The sequence below is a fragment of the Triturus cristatus genome, chromosome 3_1, assembly GCF_964204655.1.
Source record: "Triturus cristatus chromosome 3_1, aTriCri1.1, whole genome shotgun sequence".
In the NCBI taxonomy this organism is placed as follows: Eukaryota; Metazoa; Chordata; class Amphibia; order Caudata; family Salamandridae; genus Triturus; species Triturus cristatus.
Window position 1 is genome coordinate 636,965,157 of NC_140583.1, and position 15,842 is coordinate 636,980,998.

The 15,842-nt window shown below is 52.2% G+C and overlaps 1 protein-coding gene across 4 annotated transcripts in view; it reads left to right on the plus strand.

The window, feature by feature from the left end:
• The window catches only part of LCTL (lactase like), a 181,571-nt gene that overhangs the window by 34,532 nt on the left and 131,197 nt on the right, over positions 1-15,842 (plus strand). The window lies entirely within an intron of this gene.

Here is a 15,842-nt window from a genome sequence, read left to right on the forward strand (position 1 = left end):
TGTGCCGAGGCGTTGCAGAAGCGTAGTATCCGCCGTTGGTGTGTGGATGGGAGTCCTGCGTAGAGTGCAGTGGCGTAGTCCAGTCACCTGCTGACGAGGGCCTGTGTCACTGTTCTACTTGTTTAAGTCGGGATCCACCAGTAGATCTGGCAGAGCGTGCGTAGGGTGTCGTAGCAGGAGGAGGAGACGCCGTTGACCTGCTTGGACATGGAGAGGGAGGATGCGAAGATCAATCCTAGGTTGCGTGCGTGTTTGGTGGGTGTCGGTGATGTCCCCAGAGCGATTGCCAACCAGGAGTCGTCCCAGGCTGAGGGTGTGGGTCCTAGGATGAGGACCTCCGTCTTGTCCGAGTTCAGTGTCAGATGGCCACTCCGCATCCAGTCGTCTATGGCCCTCAGACCCTCGCGGATGTTTGTCTTGGCGGTGTGAGGGTCCTTGGTGAGGGAGAGGATGCCCTGGGTGTCATCGGCGTAGGAGATGTCTTAGAGGTTGTGGTGGCGGGTCACTTGTGTGAGGGGGGCCATGTGGATGTTGAACAGCGTCGGGCTGAGTGATGATCACTCACCCCTCACACAAGCACACACCCAAGGGAGTCACACACTCTCACAATGGACATGTGACACAAAAAGATCAAGCCTCAGCCAAAAAAGCATCCAAGGCCAAATGCGACATGTCAAAGACCCTGGATAACCTTTCAATCAGTCCCCTGCAACATACCCATCCACAAGTGAACATTGATGTGAATGCTAGGCACATACAACTACCTGGAGTAACTGTGGCAACCTGAACATATATGAAACATGGATGTCGCATGAAACACCATTAACATTGTCTCTCTCTCACACACAGGGCAACGTCATGGATCTCCCCCCAACACTGGGGGGGGAACAATCACAGGCCCAGGCTCGGCAGGAAGATGATCCCACCGGCAGCGACGACTCTCAGCACTCTGTGGATGACCCCAACCAACCTGGACCCTCTGGTGGCCCAGCCCCTGCGTCAGGTACATCTGTGCCAACCACCACCCCCATTCTTGCCACATCCCAGGAGACACCCAGGAGCCCTGCCCGCACAGAACAACTGAGCCAGTCTGACCTGGAGGGACAAGGTTCTCCGGCCACCCAGGAGGAGGCAGACAACCCTGCAAATGCCATCCCTCAGGGGTCCGGTAGACCCGATGTGCCCACAACGGCAGGCCAGGCTCGTGTGGGCATGGGTGGTGGGAGTGGAGGCAGGCGGAGGCGCGAACCTGACCAGCCAGCTGAGGGAACCGGTATGTCACACATACGCCACATCTTGGAGACATACCGGCGTAACACCAGGGGCATCAGCCAGGTAGTGGGGACCCTCAACGAGATTAAGAACCAGCAGGCCGAGTAACACGCCAGTCAACAACAACACCAAGGACGGATGGAGGCAAGACTGGCTGAGCTCCTGGCGGTGCAAACGGACATAAGCCGTTCACTCCGTCAGATCGCCGACAACATGGGCAACCCTCCCTGTGCCACCAGGCGAAGACCAGCACCAGCCACAGGGAGGGAGGAGGAGGAGGATTCATCCGACGGAGCGTCCCAAGCATCGTCAAGGCCTGCATCTGAGGGTCCCGCAAGGAAGATGGGTCGTCCACGGTAAAGACCGTGAGAGGCAGCGGACCATCCACATCTCCCAGGTCACCTGGCCTGGCACCTGGCCCTCTGGCGCAAAAGCAGCCCTTCATCTAATGACATTCTCTGCCACATGGACTTGCTGGTCACAGTCTGACCAATGATGACCAACACTGTGGTCTGGACTCTGATGACTCCAACTGACAAGGATGCCATCTTCCCCTGTGAACTTTGGATTCCATGCCCACTGTATAGCACCTATTTGTCCACACTAAACAGGCCCCCCACCGAGAATAAATCTCTTTTTCTACAATTACATGTTGCATTCATTTTGCATGAGTACACAACCTACGTGTGGGGAAATGTCAAACTATGCATAAGTGTTGAACTAACTCCAGCCATCCACACCCTGGAATCTGAGTCTGGGACAGGACACACATGGGTCGCAATGTATCATACTATACAGACATGGAGCACAATACTCACCCGCGATGGCCTCAAGATGCTGAGGGGGGGCATGCATTACTGTGCGGACAGACCAATTGGGAAGAGTATCCTGAAGGCGTAGAGGTCATGGCTCATGTGGATGTTGCCGGGGAGGGAGTAGCAGGAATGTCTTGCCAGGTGGGAGAACTATGTCCTGCATGCTGGAGTACGGTGGATGTGAAGAATGGTGGCCAGGGCAAGGTTGGATGCACGGAGTTGGCACTACGGGGTCTCGGATGACAGACGGCCAAGGTTGGTGTGGAGTCTGGGGTTGTGGCCTGCCTCCTGAGTGTGGGTGAGGAGTCTGAAGGTCATCCTGCAGCACACAGTGATACATTGCAGCTATCTCTGTTGGACGGTGATGTGGCTGGGGCGCAGGACGTTGAAGCTGAGGTGTGCACATGCAGCCTGGATGTGGACTGGTTTCCCGGGTGTTAGGATGCACTTGCTCCCTAGAGGGGGGGGCAGTAGTTGACACGGCTGGTGTCGTGCTCCTGGGGCATGGTCTGTCTTTCCCTGGAGTGGATCTATCTGTGGATCATGCAGAGGGTGTTGCACCCTGAGGTACAGATGCTGGTGCTTAGCATTGCAAATGTGAGTGACAATTCCATGATGCTCTTGCGGGTGGGACACAAGCAGTTGACCCACCTGTAAGGGGACAATCCTCAGATGATTACCTCAGTCCTGTACAAGTTTGGCCTCAGGTGGCTGATGTTCAGCCATCCATCAATGGATCTCATGCCTTCTTGAATGTTGGAAGTGCCAATGGCTGCGTCTTTGGTGAGGGTGAGGAGCACCTGGCTGTCAATGGCATACGAGCTGATGAAGAGGTGCTGTGTGCATGTGATGCCGGTGAGGGGGACCTGGACACATTGAGGATTGACACACTGAGAGATGATACCTGGACCATGTGCCAGATTATGCCACTATACTACATTCTGATGGCTTGAGTCCCACTCCCATGGCCTTGCTGGTGTACGGAGCCGGTGGGGAGTAGGAGGGACATTACCTGGTTGGTGTAACAGGGCCTGGAAGGCGGGGCAGCGCTGTGTAGGCAGTTGGAGTTGCACAATCATCATGAAAAGGTGTCGTGTGTGCGCCTAGGGTATGCCTGAGAGCAGGCGGTAGCTCCTTGGATGGACAATGCTTGGAGGGTGGCTGCAACATCAGACTGTAGTGTGATGTGGGTCATGTAAGGACATGAGGTTTGTGTTATGTGCACGTTGCATGTGCTGACGGTCCAGCCTTTGGCACCGCGTGGACGCAACAGTGGCACAGACAAGCTGATGCCAGACAAATGAATGGGTGGAGGGAGGAAGGGAGGAGCATCTTTGAGGTGTGTGTGTTGCCGAATCTGTAAACTCTCTGTGCCCTCGCTGCAGGGGCTGCAGCAGCAGGCAGCATGACCTGGAAACTATTCCACTAGTTGCACACAAAGACAAGGATGTCAGAAAGGACTACTGCAACAGGCGCATGTAAAGGAGGAGTGTCCGGTTTCCCATGGCACACCCAGAGACAATGGATGCACAATCCCCAAAGATGACTGACAATGGATCATTAAACTGAAGGACGAGCTGCGCACAGGATACACACACACACCCTCAGCAGGTGTTGACGGTCTGTTGTGGCAACCAACATGCCCAAATACATACACAACCATGGACATCATGCACAATGGATATTCTAATCCCTGAAGAACTGCATGCATGTTGCTAAACTACACATAGACTCATATGCACAATCTTTGACAACTATGCAAAGAGATGCCGCATGCAAAGTGGCAAGAGACCAGCATTGACAGAGATGAGGCACCTTGGAGGGTGAGGTACACCTTTATTACTCAGGTACACACCTAGGGAAATGCATCAATATGAACAGACTCACAGGTCATTTTGCAGAACATGTGGGACCCACACTGGACACCCCCTTCACAACACAGATGCTGTAAATCCATTGAACTGGCACACAAGTGAAGTGTGTGAGCCAAACACCCCCTGCTGCATACGGAGGGGCTTCAATTCCCCATTTATCCTCTAATGGGGATGTCCCACACTATGTCCACCCGTAGCATCCCGTATGTTTCAGAGGGAAGTTGTACACACATTGATGCCTTCATCAGAATCCACAGTCCCATCACAGATGACTGCTACGAAGGGTGACTGTCAATACATGGGAGTCATGCAACATGTCATGTGCCCCATGGTGAGTCGACATGTATGTATAGTAACACAACATGCACAGGAGCAGTGCCCACACATTACAAACACCTACCAACACCAAAATGCCGTGCAGCAATCCTTAACCAAATAGACTTTTCCCCATGTCCGTGCATGGGACGCTGATTCAGCACACGTTGCAATACTCATGAGGAATAGCGGGAGCCCAACGATGACACGAGCAGACAGCATGCAAAACTACCTGGGGATGACAGACACACAAGAAGTCAGGGAAGAGATTGTCATCCGCATGCATGGTCATTTACTCTACAGGAATAAGTCTGTCACCATGCTATATTACAATTGAGTGTCTAAGCTAAAATGTGTGGAAGGACATCATCACTCGAGTGACACATCTGAACACACATCTAAGTCACTTAGCATACAGTCAGCTGGACACACACATTGCAACACATGCCACACAAGGCTCCAGGCGTGCACACTCAGACCCATGGACTCACCATTATGAGAAGAAGTTGCGTATGAGCTGACTCCGGATGTCGTCCTCCTCCTACTCCTCATCGTCACTTCATCCTCCAAGTCCTTCATCCTCCACGGGTGGATGTTCCTGCTCATCCGGATTCAGGATGAGTGGCACAGCCTTCTCCACTGCCATGTTGTGCAGCATGCAGCACACGAGGAAGATCTTGCAGGCCTTCACCGGTGCATATGGGAGGGACCCGCCTGTCTTGTGAAGGGACCGGAATCTGATCTTCAGGAGGCCAAACGACCTTTCAATCACTCGCCTGGTCTGCCCATGTGCGTTGTTGTAACGGTGATCTGCAGCTGTTCTGGGGTTGCGGAGGGGCGTCATCAGCCATGACATGTTGGGATAGCCAGAGTCCCCTACATGGAAACATCATGTAAAGAAGTGGCTCAGGAGATGCCATAAGATACAAAAATAGCGCAAAACAGAGGACAAACAGAGTATACCCACCAACAAGACATGCTCGTTTGTTGTACATCCCCAGCATCATTTCTGGCACCCTGCTACGCCTCATGATGTAGGCATCGTGTGCTGACCCTGGAAAACGTGCACAGACATGGGAAATCAGCATGTTAGCAAGACACACCACAAGGGCATTTATTTATAGAGTGGTAATGTTTGCGGTTGGGATAGGCGACGTCCAGTGCCTGTGGTGGTACCAAAGCCACATGTGTCCCATCAATAGACCCAATGACATGGGGCATCCCTCCCAGGGCATAGAACTCACCCTTGACACCTGTCAACTGCTCACGAGTTGGAAAATGGATGAATTCATCCAGGTGCTCCAACATGGCTTCTAAAAAATCATGCAGGACACGGCTGAACATGGTCTGTGACATGCCACCCACATCAGCTATGGTGAATTGAAACGTACCGGTGGCAAAAAAATGTAGGGCTGCCATCACCTTCATCTTGGGGGTCAGCGCAGTAGGATACCTGTGTCGCGGTTGGAGGTGTTGTTCAAGCTTTGCGGTCAAGTCCTCAATCAACTGTTGCGAGAAGCGGTAACGTCTTATGCAGTCACGTTCCAACATGGCACCCAAGTCTGGCATTGGTCGGGGGAGAAGCGGTGCCCTGCAGAAAATTGGAAGGAATAACGAAGAGTGAGTACCTAACAACATCAATGTCAATGAACTGAGCACATGCTCAACTGCTACTACACATCTGCTAAATACAGAGTCAGGTCTGTGCTATACATCCAGGACACGTATGCCAACCAGGTGATACTCCTACGACAAGCCAGCTACACCCGTTGATAGTCAAGTTCTACATAACATGGCCCAAAACTAGCGGTAGGCCAGTGTAAGTGAACAGCCAGAGACATCACAGGAGTGACATACATCCACATATCTGCATTTGAAGGATGTCATCTCATACAGACTGCTGGCGGCAAGCTAGACGCACAGGTCACATGTCATTGGAAATGTACAGATCATACACATAGCGATGAAGGGGTACACGTGAAAAACGAAAACACAGACATGGATACGGCACAGATATGTCCTCATGTCATAAAATCATGTTTGAAGCATCCAGACACACGTAACGTGTGAATCCACATGTGGCATGGTGTGCGTATATGTATGCCATGCCCATCTACACACAGACACATGTTGGATGCAGCAACAGCAGATGCAGTTGACGGAACAACAACAGCAAGCTCATGGGAACACATGACACACACAGGACATAGTCACATCGGGGCACGCTGGTACTTAGATGTCAGGTGTTAGCGTCCCTGTCCCTGGCATCATGGGACATTTGCGGGTGTTGGTGACTGTGCCATACCAGTGATGCAGTGCTTGACACGTTTGTACTACATGCACACATGTGCAAAGTGGGAAGGGGAAATGTGCCACATACTGCCCCATCACACATGACAGGTCATCACACATCTATTGTGCTAAAACATGAGGAGACATGTGCCACATCACTGCCTGACACACCTAGGCCCTGTACATGTAGGACTGCAATGACTATGACATACAGCCGTGCACGAGTCTGACACCTCCATTCCATTCGTGTGCGCCTACTATCATCTGTGCAAGCTGTGAAACGCACCGTACACACACTCTGAGGGCGTGTGAACGGTCCGTATCATCACATTGGTGTTCCCTCCGGAGTACGGGTGTGTGTACGGACCGTACACACGTACGTGTACGAGCAGTGTGTACACGTACGTGTACGAGCAGTGTGTACACGTACGTGTACGAGCAGTGTGTACACGTACGTGGACTACCAGTGTGTACACGTACGTGGACTACCAGTGTGTACACGTTGGTGTACACACTGGTCGTACACGTACGTGTACACACTGGTCGTACAAGTACGTGTACACACTGGTAGTCCACGTAAGTGTACACACCTGTCGTACACGTACGTGTACACACTGGTAGTCCACGTATGTGTACACACTGGTTGTACACGTACGTGTACACACTGGTAGTCCACGTACGTGTACACACTGGTCATACACGAACGTGTCAAACGCAATGTGCAACTGGTGCGGTAGGAGTACGTGTGAAACGCACCGTACCTGTGTGTGGATAGCTAAATTACATAGGGACAAATGAGGGACAAGTATTAGGGCCTAAATGCATGCTGGTTGTCATGGATACCGATTTTCAAGTTCAAATTTTCAATCATGTGGCCTGGAATAGGCAGTTGGCAACTAAATACAATGTTGCAAAGTGGTTGTTGACTTCACATCATGCTCAAATTTTGAACCATGCAAAGGCCCTCCCTGAGGTATATTTAAAGGGATTGGAGGAAATGTAGGATGCAAATGAGACTGACCAATCATTCTGTACTCCTGTAAATGAAACAGCCCAGCAAGGCAGATAGAAGTCAGCCAGAACCCATGAGAGGGCACTTGCCTGCACTACCTTACACTCGACACCACTGCTGCTGCTTGTGATTCCTCTGGCACCATGTCAGGGTCTGTGGAGAGGGCCCAGCCTTTCACCCATGAGGAGAATGAGGCATTGCTTGATGTCATCCTCCCAGCCTGTATGGGAGACCAGGGGAGCAGGTGAGTGCTGACTCCACTAGCGTTGACTGTGCACCTTTTTTGTGACTGTCACTTCTGGCATTGTGTCCAGGTGTGACAGACATGCAATGTTGTTTAGCGTGGGTCCCGGGGGGGGGGGGGGGAATGGCTTATGTCTCCCATGCAGAGCATGATGTAGTTCCTGTGTGCACTCCTCACTTGCATTGTGCTTACTGTGACATTCACTGCATAGTGCATGGCACATTCAGCCTGCCCAATCCTTATGCCAATTTTTGTCCTATTGTCCAGAGGTGATTCCCTGGCCCCCCCGGTGTGACAGGTGACTGTACCCACAGATGTGTGTGAGTTGAGTGGAGCTGTGGTGAGAGTGTCCAAATGATATGTACGCCCCCTGGACATTGATGTGTGTGAATGTTCCTTGTCATGTGGGTGAGTGTCTATGTGGAGTGTTGCACCGCAGCTGCATGGAGGAGGCAACAGCTCCACCCATCTGATGTGAGAAGTAAGCCGTGCAGAGTGTCTGACTTGCTGAGCTTGCACCACACCTGTGACACCCCACAGGCAAGTGGCACATGTAAAGAGTGAGGTTTGTATCCGCTGTTGCCAATGGCAGGTGATTGATCTGTGCCTGTGTGTGTCTTTGTACTCTGCTGAGGTTGCGTCAGTGGCCTGGGGCATGTGACTGCTTGGAGGTGCTGTCCATCAGCCTGGTGTTGCATGTGATGCACAGCGTGTGCCATGATCATGGAGTGTGTTGCACCCCTCATGCCACCTGTGTACTTTCAATGCCATGTAGTGCATTGGGGCTTCCACATAGGCTAATGTCCCTATGACATAGGTGCAATTTGTTGCCAGCATACTATGCCCTGTTCAACATATCAAAGATGTTCAAATGTGTGTCTCTGTGACATGGAGCAGGTGTAGTGATGTTGTCTCACTTTGTCATCCTCACAGGTAACTGCCTACGCCAAGGGGGAGATACGGAAGCAGGCCGTCAGGGCCGTGAGATCTGTGGAGGGTCGCAGTCGGCGCCTCGCCCAGGTGAGGAAACGCTGGCAGGACATCCGGTGCTGGACCCGGAGGATCGCCCGGTGGCAGCTGAAAGACTCACCTCCACACAAGCACAGCGGGGGCCAACGACTGACCCAACAGATGAAGCGTGTCCTGGCGGTGGTCTTCCCTGACTTGGATAGGCGGTTACAGGAGTTGCAGCAGCAGGAAGGGGGTAGGTACATGTGTGTTTGTTGTGTGTCACCAGCTTTTGGAAGTGCTCAGTTGCCTGGATACACAGCGAGGGTTAATTTGTGCAGTGCATATCCTGTTCCCCAAAGTCAAACGGTGCTGTTCCTCCTCCCTTCCCCTAAATGACATGTGTTCCCTGGTCTGTGTGTAATCACTATTGCACATGGTCATCTAGGCTGCCAGTTAATCAAAGTGCACATTGCTTTCTGCATCAGGGGGGGAAGGGGGGGTCTGAGACATGTGTTGTTACCTTGCCTGTGCCCTGTCCTGTACAGTCATTTGGGTGTCCATATTAGTTGGCAATGATGCTGAGTCTCAACATAGGAGTGTGAGTTTTCAAATGAACAGACTTGCACCATGCATTAACAATGTTGTGGCTTCAGACATGATGTGCATGAGTGGGAGATATGCATAGTGCCGGGACAGTAGATCAGGTTACAGTCAGATAATTCCAGGACCATGGAGCAGTGTTCCCACTACAGTCCCCTAAGACACCCTTGCCTCGGAATCATGTGTGTCATCCAACACCGTGCCCATTCTCTGTGTGTTCAGCATAGTTTGGCCTCTGTGGTATAGTTCCCTGCCCTCATTTGTATTTATCTGAAGTGTGCTACATGTGCCCATTGTACAGGCTGACCCCATTTTGCTTATGCATCCTCACACTGGGCAGTGCCTGTGTGTCTATGTACAACTATCTGTTGATGTTTGTTGGTCACAAATATGTGTTGGCAGCCTCACGAGGTGATGTGGAGTACATTTAGGAATTCTTGATGCACATTAGAGTAAACCTAGATGAAGAGGTGTCACTTCAGGATCTGTCTCAATCACATTGTCTCTGGTATGGGGGGTTTGTGCGGGCAAGGCCTACATGTCCAAACCTTATGTCTCCTTGCCGGGTCTGACCTGTGTGTGATAATTGTCTGGACAGACACTCAACATGCAGTGACCCAGTCATGTTGTGCTGGGTTTAATGTTTGTGCTTTGCAGCATGTGTCAAAAATGGAAATACATGGCTCATGCTCATCCATTTTTGCCACCAGTGTGTGGGCGAGATGCTACGTAGTTTGGTCTGTGTGTGCTGACATCTGTGTGGACATTCTTTCTTGCCATGAGGGTGTCTCCTCAGTGCAGGTGCTCCTTATCCCGGCACATTGCAGGCCGATTAGCTAATGCATTGTCCTGTGTTTGGACATGTGTGCCACTCCACATGACAGGCAGTGGGTCAGATGTGTTGCCAACTGTGTCATCATGGTACGGATGTCCATGTGACAGGTGGCATGATTCAAGTTTTTAGTCAATAAGTATTGTACCTTGGCACTCACTACACTTGTCAACATGTCTCCATTTTTCATATGCTTCTTTTTGCTAGTTGGTTGTGAAGGACAATAATGTGCCTGCATGACAGATGTCTCCCAGGGAAGTGCAAAATAAAGTACTTTTACACTTTCCGTGGACACGCAGGCACATTTCACTGGAAGGCACAGTTTGATTACCACTTGTTTTCTGAATATACATATCCATGTTCACACAGTGTGTTTGCATGTGTGTAAGTCGTCCTTGGTTGTTGCTGATACAAACTTACGAGTGTCAAGTCATCCAGACCACCGTGGTGCCATGTATATGTACTTACTGATACCCCATTTCTTATTTTCAGTGGCTTTTTAGAATTCGGCTGCCAGCTCATACAATGACTGTGTAAATGTATTTTTGTGTGCACATCATTGTGTGACTTCTGTCATAGAGGCAGATGTGTCTTCTGTTCACGAAGTGGCACATTCACACATTCTAAACATGTACATTGTGTAAAGTGTTGTGAGTCCCAAGGGATAGCAATGTTTTTGGCTATGGTTTCCTAAGTACTCATAGGTCTCAGAGTGTGGGGACACCTCCAGTATTGAGGTGTGTTATTTGGCCTGGGGTGCACCAATACTGTTTCGTTCACAGTGAACAAGAGGTGGCATGGATTCTTATTCTTGCTGTGCTCAACTGTCCCCAGACACTAGCTTCTCAGTATAATTCGATATCAAGTTATTTGCTGTTGTGTCATGATCTCCATTGTTTCCAAGTGTCATGGTGGGTCAACCATCTGGGGAGTGCAGGGTTACATATGTGCGGACTATTCTAGATGTTACTCATGATGCATTTCCTGATATGCACTGTGACATTTTTATTGGGACTCATGTGTCTGTTGTATACAGGTGACTGATTTTTTTCTGTCTCTTCACCTTGCCCACAGCATCATCGGAGGACACCGAGGGAGACACCTGCACGGACGTGGAGGAGGGATCCAGCACCGCTGCTACCACTGCTGCGGAGTCTGCTGGAGCAAGTGGCACGGAGGGCGAGGGGAGTCAGGCGGAGGACCTGTCCAGTGACAACACTGACTACGACGCAGACGGGTCTGATGCTGAACTCCTCCAGGGGGCAGAGGCTGCTACGACACCTGGCAGCAGCACTAAATCTGTCACCGCCCCCTCCATTCCCATCACCGCCCTCCCAGTTGCTCCGGTCCCTTCTGTCCGTGCTAGGCAACACCATGTCTCCTTCGTGCCAGGCACCGCACCCCCTGCCCCTGTCCCCCCTGCTACCCTCACTGCAAAGTCTGTGGACATTCTGCGGCAGTTGCAGGTTGGCCAGACATCACTGCTGAATGTCCTCCATGGCCACACCCGAATGATGACACAGATGGTGTCGTACATGGAGGGCATGTCATCAGCGATGTCTGACCAACGGATGTTGCTGAGGTCCATGGACTCTTCACTGACGGCAGCAGTGAGTCTCCTGCAGCGCTTCCTCCCCTCCCCACCCCTGCACCATCCACACTTCCCACTCCCATGCCTGTCCCAAGCACACACAGACATTCACAAGCACGCACCCCACCAGACACAGGCAGCACACCACCACGTAAGGGCAAGCGCACTCCTCCTGGCACGCACACTCAGGGGGATGAGGGCACACCCACTGGGTCTGGGGCACACAGACATACACGCAGCCACAGTCCCAGGCCGCATGGCGCACTAACCAGTCCCTCCAAAGGCACTCCCCTCGGCTCCCTTACCACACATCCAGAAAAAGAGGCCTACTTGGCTGTGCTGGGCCTCAGCCCATCTGCCTCTCCAGCCCGCAAATGGGAACGGCACTCCACGGGTAGGGGAGATGAGTCCCCCCCTGTCCCTCCCCTCCCCCAGTAGCGCTGCACCCCATAACTCCGATCCCCCCCCCCTCCTTTGAGGCTGTGTTTTCTTTGGGTGAAGGGGAGACACTGGACGACCTGGCAGCAGTGTGCAGCGCCGAGCTGACCTCCACCTTTGGCGCTGCCCCACCTCCTGTGGTGGAGGCGTCTGTCCCTGCACCCACCACACCTACCCTTACACCTCCTGTCCATGCGTTGTGCCTGGTCCTTCCCCACATGATGCCCCCCCCCCCCCAGTCGAGGAACCTGAGGGTTCTAATGTGCAGGCAAGCTAGGGGAGACGCGTGGCCATGTATCCCCCCCAAGGACTTCAGATCTGGACTGGCCATGTGCCTTTGTAAATAGTGTCATTAACTACATTCTCATTTAATGCTGAATAAAGCATTTTCTTTTCAGTTTGAACACATTTGCATTTCAGGTATTGATGTGGGTGCTGATGGTCCCGGAGTTGGGGTGGTGGTAATGTGTTATGTTTCAGGAAAAAGTTGTAGTCTGATGCTAATGGGGTGGACCATGGTATCTGCGTGCCATCACAATGTCTCTGCAAAGTATATTTGGTTGTGTGTGCTATTTGTGTTTGGAGACATTGTCCCAAGGACTGTTCCTTCCTCTGTGGCACCTGACATCTACCCTGCAGGGAGTTGCACTTTTGTTGTGCTGACCTGTGTCTACATTTCCTTTGTTGGTGACGGATCCCTTCAACTATAGCCATGCTTGCTCAGCAATGTCTCCGGCTGCATCGTCTGTGCCATCCTTGCTAGTCACTGTACTTGTGTATTGAGTATGTTGTCATGCCTTAATGGCGACATTCAGCATTTTCCGCACTATGCATGTGTGTTATCCCAGCCTAGCACACATTTGGTACTTGTTCTGCAGGGTATTTGAGCACCTGACTGACAATTGTGGGCATTGTATCTGTGGGAAGTCCACCCTATTCCTTCCATGAGAGGCAACATCTTGGTGGCTGTCCCAGCACCTGTACATTCCTATCAGTCCTGGGATGTGCGTGCCAGTGTGTCTTCCCTTTGGCTCTCTTAGTGTAGTGGGCATTACCATGAGTATACAGTCTTGTGGCATGATCTCTGTGTGTGTATTGTGCTGCATCCGCCAGGGGTGGGTATGCATGTGTCATTTGTCCTCACACCCACATGTGTTGTGTCATGCAGTGGGGGAAGGACATCCATCCTCATGGTAGTGGGACACTGCTGTCAGTGATGTGTTGTTATGGCACTATCAACATAGTCGAACATTAGGGATGCGTACATACACCCATGGAGTTGTGCTCATCTGATCATGATGTACACACCCCCATGACTCTGTCCACTGCTGGTATTCCTCTGCACCCACCCCTCACATGTCTCTGTCCACTGCTGGAAGTGATAGGCACCCACCCCTCACATGTCTCTGTCCACTGCTGGTATTCCTCTGCACCCACCCCTCACATGTCTCTGTCCACTACTGGGAGTGATAGGCACCCACCCCTCATATGTTTGTCCACTCCTGGGAGTCCTCTGCACGCACCCCTCACATGTCTCTGTCCACTGCTGGGAGTGATAGGCATCCACCCCTCATATGTCTGTCCACTGCTGGGAGTCCTCTGCACCCACCCCTCACATGTCTCTGTCCACTGCTGGGAGTCCTCTGCACCCACCCCTCACATGTCTCTGTCCACTGCTGGGAGTGATAGGCACCCACCCCTCACATGTCTCTGTCCACTGCTGGGAGTCCTCTGCACCCACCCCTCACATGTCTCTGTCCACTGCTGGGAGTGATAGGCACCCACCCCTCATATGTCTGTCCACTGCTGGGAGTCCTCTGCACCCACCCCTCACATGTCTCTGTCCACTGCTGGGAGTGATAGGCACCCACCCCTCATATGTCTGTCCACTGCTGGGAGTGATAGGCACCCACCCCCATGTCTCTGTCCACTGCTGGTATTCCTCTGCACCCATCCCTCACATGTCTCTGTCCACTGCTGGTATTCCTCTGCACCCACCCCCATGTCTCTGTCCACTGCTGGGAGTGATAGGGACCCACCCCTCATATGTCTGTCCACTGCTGGGAGTCCTCTGCACCCACCCCTCACATGTCTCTGTCTACTGCTTGGAGTCCTCTGCACCCACCCCTCACATGTCTCTGTCCACTGCTGGGAGTGATAGGCACCCACCCCTCACATGTCTCTGTCCACTGCCTGCTGGGAGTCCTCTGCACCCACCCCTCACATGTCTCTGTCCACTGCTGGGAGTGATAGGCACCCACCCCTCATATGTCTGTCCACTGCTGGGAGTCCTCTGCACCCACCCCTTACATGTCTCTGTCCACTGCTGGGAGTCTTCCGCACCCACCCCTCACATGTCTCTGTCCACTGCTGGGAGTGATAGGCACCCACCCCTCACATGTCTCTGTCCACTGCTGGGAGTCCTCTGCACCCACCCCTCACATGTCTCTGTCCACTGCTGGGAGTGATAGGCACCCACCCCTCACATGTCTCTGTCCACTGCTGGAAGTCCTCTGCACCCACCCCTCACATGTCTCTGTCCACTGCTGGGAGTGATAGGCACCCACCCCTCACATGTCTCTGTCCACTGCTGGGAGTGATAGGCACCCACCCCTCATATGTCTGTCCACTGCTGGGAGTCCTCTGCACCCACCCCTCACATGTCTCTGTCCACTGCTGGGAGTGATAGGCACCCACCCCTCATATGTATGTCCACTGCTGGAAGTGATAGGCACCCACCCCTCACATGTCTGTGTCCACTGCTGGGACTTCTTGGCAGACACCCACCCACCCACCCGCACCCTTGGTGCTGTACACTGCTGTCCTGGCCATGTACACACCCCAATATACTGGTTATATGCTGCACCAGGCCCTAAGCCAACATTCGTGGCGTGTGTACGCCTTGTATCACTAATGTACTGGTGCCCTAGAGGTACGGGTGGTACGGGCCGTACCCCCACTCTGAGGGCGTCGGTACGGCCCGTACCACCATTGTAGTGGTGATGTAGGGGTACGCGCTGTACCCACGCCCTCAGAGCGTGGGTACGGCCCGTACCACCATTGTAGTGGTGATGTAGGAGTACGCGCCGTACCCACGCCCTCAGAGCATGGGTACGGCCCGTACCACGCGTACCCCTACATCACCACTCCAATGGTGGTACGGGCCGTGTAAACTTGTGTGTTTACACCTTTGTTTTGCTCAACATTAAGGTTTGCTACTGGCTTGTGTATAGGTGCAGTGAAGTCAAAAGTTTACTAACTTAAGACCCTTCAACGCAGATGTGCACGTCAATAGCTTCGAGGAGATGATTTTGCGGTGGACTTAAGACCATACTAGAATAGCGACCCAACAAGTAGTTAAAACATGATGATCAAGACCTGATCAAACCTAGCTCACAGATCACCCGTGCTACACCAGCTAAAAATGCACCCATTTATGAAGACACAAGAAAGCAGGTGGAAAAAGGGGCACAAGGGTACAGACTTTGGAGCTCTGAACCTCCGCATCTGACAGAGATTGTTCAGCATTATAAGGGTTTCCTACTAGGAGACACATTTCTTTCACTACGTGTCCACTAGTAATGTAGCTCAGTTCATTAGCACCTT